This window comes from Abramis brama (genome assembly GCF_963993115.1).
Source record: "Abramis brama genome assembly, chromosome: 21".
Lineage (NCBI taxonomy): Eukaryota > Metazoa > Chordata > Actinopteri > Cypriniformes > Leuciscidae > Abramis > Abramis brama.
Window position 1 is genome coordinate 25,854,388 of NC_139983.1, and position 7,380 is coordinate 25,861,767.

Consider the following 7,380-nt stretch of genomic DNA (forward strand, 5'->3'; position numbering starts at 1 on the left):
GCATATATGTTATAACTATAAACTCTGGTTCTAAATGTAACAGACGTAGGCCAGTAAGAGCTGTGTGTGTAAACCTCACTCTCATGGCCTCGAAAGGCACACTAGCTACTGACACTAGCGGCTTCCTTGTTAGCGGCCCACCTCCCACGCCAGAGACCCCGGTTCGAATCCAGTTCAAATCGAGTTGAATTGGACCAGTTCTATAAACAGCTTGTTTCTCCACTGGCAGCCATTCAAAATGAGCTGCGTGTTCTGACGAAATACATTTATAAACAAATTTATTGTTAACATTTCATTATAGCTCAATATATAAAATAGAAATGCTAACGGATAGCTTTGTTCGTGTATTTTAGACCTCTCTGCCCGGAAAGTGGATTAACAAATCAGATTTAATCTACAATAGCCTTTAGGTTATGGTTTGAGTTTGGAAAAGTGTTATGGTTTTGATTATTTAACAGAAATGAAGTTCAAACACCAACAGATGTTGATCCAGGAACATGTCCCACTTGGCTAAATCATGTTATACCAGGGGAACATGCTGTTTTCAGATCATAATTCACAATAAGAACAAATAATTTATGCGTAAAGTAGTTGCATAAAGAGTAGACTTTCTCCACATCTCTTTGTATTTTGCGATTCTCTAGCACACGTGATGGGGGGTTGTAATGGGTAACTGCACCAGGGGGAGGTGATAGCAGGCTTCTTTACCGGGACAGGGCAGCTCCCAGCAGCTGGAGCCTAATTGCAAACACTGAAAGAGAATGAGGTCTATCACTGATGATCATAATTGCACACAAAATCTCCAGGGTATTGTTCTATTCCTCTCACAGTTCCTTTTTGTTCAATAATGTGTTTAAAAGCTTTGGATAGTACAAATGTTACCTTTCAGGATCAGAGCACTATTTTCATTTACATTTTTAAGTGCTTTAGGAGAGCACGGATGATCCACTGAATATTCCCCAAACATGCTCATGCCTAAATCACTCAACAAATGGTTTACAAACACTTGCTCTGACTCATACGGCGACCCCATGGTAAAGATGTCGGTGATGTTCTTTGAATCGCTAAAAATAAAGTTATTTATTAGCATTTATTTCTGGAAGTCACTCCATGACAAATAAGCTCATGTTTGGCATTGGACCTTTGTGCTTTCTGTATTTTTTTTCTAATTCATTTGAATTAATTAATGAATTAATTATTATTCAAGTATTATGTAAATGGCTTGTATTGGAAGTACAATTACAGAAAGCATAACAAACCTTACAGAATTGTTTTAGGCTTTTGAAGCTACCTACCAAACTTCTCTAGTCTCTGAAGAATGCACTAAACAAATCTTGATGAACCCGAGATGAACATTAACAAAAGACAGCTTAATGCCAATGGAATCTGTGCAGGAGTGAAATGAATACTCCTCTATTCATTAACATGACCTTCGAGACTGTACAGTGAAACATTAAAACAACATTGGAATAAATTCTTTGTTTAAAGAAAGAATGTTTAAAATCCTTTTACAGTGTTCTGTGTTCTATTTCCTTGTAAATAGTGAATGTGGGAGGCAAAACAATGATGTGCACCCAAGCCAAAAAGGAAAAGAAATGATGTCATTGCCATGTTGTATGAATATTGTAAACTACTTTTGTCTGTAATGATTCTTGGCATTGCCAAAAGTTACCTCATGTTCCAGAGACTACTACTAAATCTTTGTCCTTAAACCCTGAATGTAATCAATCAATCAATCAATCAATCAATCAATCAATCAATCAACCAATCAATAAATCACTCACTCACTCACTCACTCACTCACTCACTCACTCACTCACTCACTCACTCACTCACTCACTCACTCACTCACTCACTCACTCACTCACTCACTCTCTATCTATCTATCTATCTATCTATCTATCTATCTATCTATCTATCTATCTATCTATCTATCTATCTATCTACCTATCTATCTATCTACAAGCACCATGCACTCCACCTTTCCTTGTAAGATATTAAAACCCGTGCAGAGGTGTGTTTTGACATCTTCCAGGCTATGGTGGGATACAGAGGGGACTTGACCTCTGAGCAGCAGGAGAAACGCCTCTCTGCAGGTCAAGGGGTTGACCTCTGACCTCTCCGGACATGTCTCTGCAGGGAGAGGAGCGGTGAGGAGTCATGGGAAATACAGGCGACAGCAGGGGCCATGTCTTTAACCAGATGGCAGGCTTAGATTAGTCATGTCCGCCCTGCTTGACAAAAAGACAAGCACAGCCCTATCAAATCTGTCATTTCTCACACACATCCTCTAAAGGTGAGTGATACAAAAGCAACAAAAAAAAACCAAAACATAATGGGATATTCTACAAAGTGACAGTGCAGTGAGTTGTTGTCATCGTCCGATCAATGATGTAATTGTCTGCCTTCTCAGCAGCCTGTAAGATAATTAGCTGAGTTTTGTGTCGACGATGACATTTTTTTGCCCTCATTAAGGAAGGATGTTGAATCATTTTGGAAATGAAATTAAGATGCATTAATACTGTAGGTTAGATTGGCTTCCGAAATATTATGAATGTTTGGACAGTTATAAAACAGTGCATAAAAATGGGCATAAAATATCTACATTTAAAAAATAATAATCATTTTGCTTAACTTGATTCAAATGTAGACGGTGTGAGATTTGTATGAATTTTCCCCCCAAACCAGTTAACCCTGTCCCACAGCCAATACTTTATTGGACATGACACTAATGATGGTAGCACATCCTAATGAATAGCATAACTGTTTGTCACGACCGGATCTATACATGATTTTTCTGAACTCTGAACTGAACCCATTAATTTTTCTTGACAGATAACTGTGTGATGGAATTGACTGATCGGCTGTGTAGCCAGGTTTGCTCTTAACTCATTTGGTAGGAAAAAATCAGTATGTTAAGTTTTCTTAACATAAAATGACCTCAACTCAGATACCTTGTGTAATAAAACCCTAACTGAACTGAGCAGTAAAATTAGACCCGTAAAAGTAATTCAACAAATCTCTTGCTGTTTAACTAGTTAGCAATAGCCCACATTATAGCAACTATGCTAAACTTAAACTATGCTAAACTTTCATGCAAAAGCTCCACTCTTCAGAACAATAGTAACCCCAGAGACATAACTGGAACTCTTCTAAACTCACAAATACTAGAACATTAAATACTAACAAATCCTCTATTTTTATTCTTTCTCAAAAACACACATTTAATTTCAATATTTACACTCCCAATCCACTTTCAGTTAGCGCAACAAAAATTATTAATGTTGTTCCAGCACAAATTAATTAACTGCCATTTTTCATATTTAAAGGGATGGTGCATCCAAAAAATTACAATTCTGTCATCATTTACTCACCCTCGTGGTTTTCCGAACTTGAGTTTCTTTCTTCTGCAGGACAAAAAAAAAGAAGATATTTTGAGGAATGCTGTTAATCAGTTTGGATTCCTATTTACTTCCATTGTATTTTTGCCCATACATAGGAAGTGTTACCAACATTCCTCAAAATATCTTCTTTTTTCTTTCACAGATGATTTCTTTCACAGCTCATTTTAATTAAGTAAACTGAACAAGGAGCAAAAACAATTTAGTTAAGTGTAAAACGGTGTAAAACTTTTCTGACCTTACAGCCACGCAGGACAGATGTAGCACGACAGATTGCTGGGGAATGTGAGGCATATTTTAAAAGAGGGAAGCGTAGCGAGAGAGAAGGAGAAGGACCATGGCCCCTCCAGCCCTAGAGAGAGCAGAAAACAGGACAAGGTTAATGTACTATGACAGACAGGAGCCAACAACTCTCTTTAATGTTGTCCCGTTAGGACGCCCCCGGTGCAAGCATCTTTCGCATCCTTTAGGAGCCTCTCTGCCAACAACTGGTGGGGGAGAGAGCTGCGGACCAGCTGCCAAACATGACATTTGCTGGCGAGGGCCACTGAACCTCAGCAGGTGACATCTGTGGAACAGCCTTTCATCCCCCGTGCCTGGCAGTGGAAGGGTACCTGCGCGAGGCCCCGGAGAGGGAGAGATGAATGTGCTCCTTCTCTCTCCCCCAGCTGGGGCTCCGCGTAGCCACAGGGCCGGGGCGGCCCATGCTCCCCGGCTTCCAGAGGCAACATCTGCACCCACTGTTGCCTTTGTCCCCATCAGCAACCGATAACATGTGGCCTTCCAGCGCAATTTAAACAGGGGCTGATCATTACAGGGATGAATAAATACTATCATCATGAGAGTTTATTGCTTCATATCAGCTGTTTGATCAAATATGTATAACCGAGCCAGGCGGCTATGAGACGAATATCAAGAGCTGTCCGATCGTGTGCTGCGATGGTGATTTGTAGGGAAAGTAGTTGGCAGCGGATCAGAAAAATATTTCATTTAACAGCCACTGACATAGACGAGAATGTTAAGAGCTAAATATCAAGGTGTTTTGCAACTTGATGTCTGTTATGAAAAAATGGCTTTTTGTAATGCCTTATAATCATCTAGGCATCATCTGTCATCTGAGTCGTATTAAAGTCAAGTCAAGAAACATTTATATAGCGTATTATACAATACAGATTGTTTCAAAGCAGCTTCAAATTAGTAAACAGGAAAATAATGATCAATGATGGAAAATTCATCAGATATAAGACAAACTCAAAAGATGCTGTAAAGAACGTCTACAGAAGACAATAGTCATTACTCAGCTCAATTCAGTATGGAAGTAAAATAATGTCAAATGTTTTTGAAATAAAAAAGCCTGTTGAATTGCACTACTTGGAAAAAAATAGGCATTGCATTAACCATCCTTGCATTTTAATGCATTGTATTTTTAGGGCTTGCATTTTTATGGGCTGAAATTCAACATGGTTGAATATTTAAGCTGTGAATATTTCAATTAAAAACATTTCAAACACATTTTCATTATTAAAAATTCAATAATCCATATTCACCTGACCTTTCATATTTCACTTCCAAAATAGTCAAACTGTTTAAAAATACAACCTATAATATTCAACAGGCAATTTTCGGTCCATTATATATCGCTTTGCAAATTCGCTTCCACAAATTCAGTGGTTCAAATTCGACAGTAAATTCAACATTGACGTCCAGGAACTGCAGGAAAAGCAGTAGATTGCCGAGCATACTCTCCATCTGCTGTTAGTCAACCTCACCAGCAGGAGGTGCAAAAGCGCATGTTGTTGACGAAGACCAGCAACAGTTAGAACAAGCCATTCATTCATAAAACTCATTTACAGCAATGTAAGTGTATTTGTGATTATTATGACGGCGGTTTTATGTTAAATTCAGTGTCTTCACAGTTACTTTTCCTGTGTAGCCTACATGCATCTTTCTCTACCGTGAACGAGATTAATGTTATTCCCCGATGCGGATGTAGGCTACAGATCCAATGTTACATTTTTGAGGTTGACATATATTTCTCTTGGTTGTTTAGTTGCCTTAACTTTATATTGTGGCGATGTGCTATTAGGGTTTCCCTCAATACTTCAGGATTCCCCTGCTGGACATATAAAACGCTTAACGTAGCTTAATGGACTAATTGCAGTGAAATAAAAGACCAAACTCGCAGGCAAGCAGATGGACTTAGAATAACGCGCAAAGTTTAATGCTGAGCGTTTCCCAGTGATATACTGGCATAAAGTTGGCTTGACGTTGGACATTCGCACATTTAGGGACCGTCTCTAAAGTGTATACGACTTTGGTATACACGTTTCTAACTTCGATAACATCTGAATAGAACGACTTATAGTCATAAAACCAACTGTAAAGTGTTCATGTAGCTTCAGGCATAATGCGCACCCTTTGGATTTTTGATTATTCAAATAAATTTAAGTTTGCTATTGAAGTTAGAAACGTGTTTGCCAATGTTGTATGCAACTTTAGAGACGGTCCCTAAATGTGCGAATGTCCAATGTCAAGCCAATTTTACATTTAGCAGACGCTTTTATCCAAAGTGATTTACAGTTAAACTAACAATAGGACAACAATATGCAAGTGCTATGACTCTTCCCAGTTTAAGCTAATGCAATACACGTAGGCATACTATATACAGTATATACAGTATGTATATATATATATATATATATATATATATATATAGAGAGAGAGAGAGAGAGAGAGAGAGAATAGAAGAGAAAGTGTTAGTATTAATTGATCAAGTGTTGATTTTGTGCCAGTATATCACGAAACGCTCAGCATGAAACTTTGCGCGTTAAGTTCATATTCTGAGTCCATCTGCTTGCCTGTAGCCTATATAGTAGCCTACAGCCTACATCCCCAATAAGGTGTGAGTTTGGTCTTTTATATCACTGTATTAGTCCATTAAGCTACATTAAGCGTTTTGTCCGACGGAAGGGGAATCCTTGAGTATGAGGTATTGAGGGAAACCGATTATAATCCTGTTCATAGAGAAAGCTGATAACATGTAGGCTACACAGGGAAAGTAACATTGAAGTTATTGAATGAAACATAAACACAGCTTTTGTGTGTTTATCATCTTTTCTGCATATATACTAACACAGATAATCATTTTCATTTTATGAATGAATGGCTTGTTCTAACTGTTGCTGGTCTTCGTCAACAACACGCGCTTTTGTACCTCCTGCTGGTGAGGTTGACTAACAGCAGATGAAGAGTATGCTCGGCAATCTACTGCTTTTCCTGCAGTCCTGCATGTTGAATGAAATGAAATGACAATTCAGCTAAGCAGCTCAACAGAAGACACTAGTGTCATTATGCAGCACATGTCAATTCAATGTTGATTCAATTCAGTTCAATAACAGTGTCAATGCAGCAAAGTTAGTGTCATTGGTTATTAAAGTAGGGCTGCAACAAATTATTATTTTGATAATTGATTAATCTAACAATGATTAGAACAATTAATCAACGATTATTTCACTGATTAATCAGTAGGCTTTGATTATCCAGTGCTGTATACTGTAAACTAGGCTATACAGGCTGTAATGCTGTAAACTAGGCTATATGCTGTAAACTAGGCTATACAGGGAACCCAGTCAGCTGGTACTATAATATTAAAGGTTAAAATAAACAGCTCATTCAGATACAATTTCATATAATGCAGTTTTTATAATAATAAATAACAATAAAATAACTTAATAATAGTAAAAATATGAATATGTAATATAGTGTATATTTTTGGAAAAATACACCTTACTAGAGTTAATTTTTCTAACTATCGAGTCATTGTCATTGAATGGCTTTCCTGAGGTAAAGGTAACATGAAACTACGGTGGCCGAGAGAGCTTAACGCGCTGCAACTGAAGAAAGCACATGCAAATAGAAAAAAACAACCGCAAATTAAGAAAACATCTTCATCAGTTTTACAACACGTGTGCTCCAAATA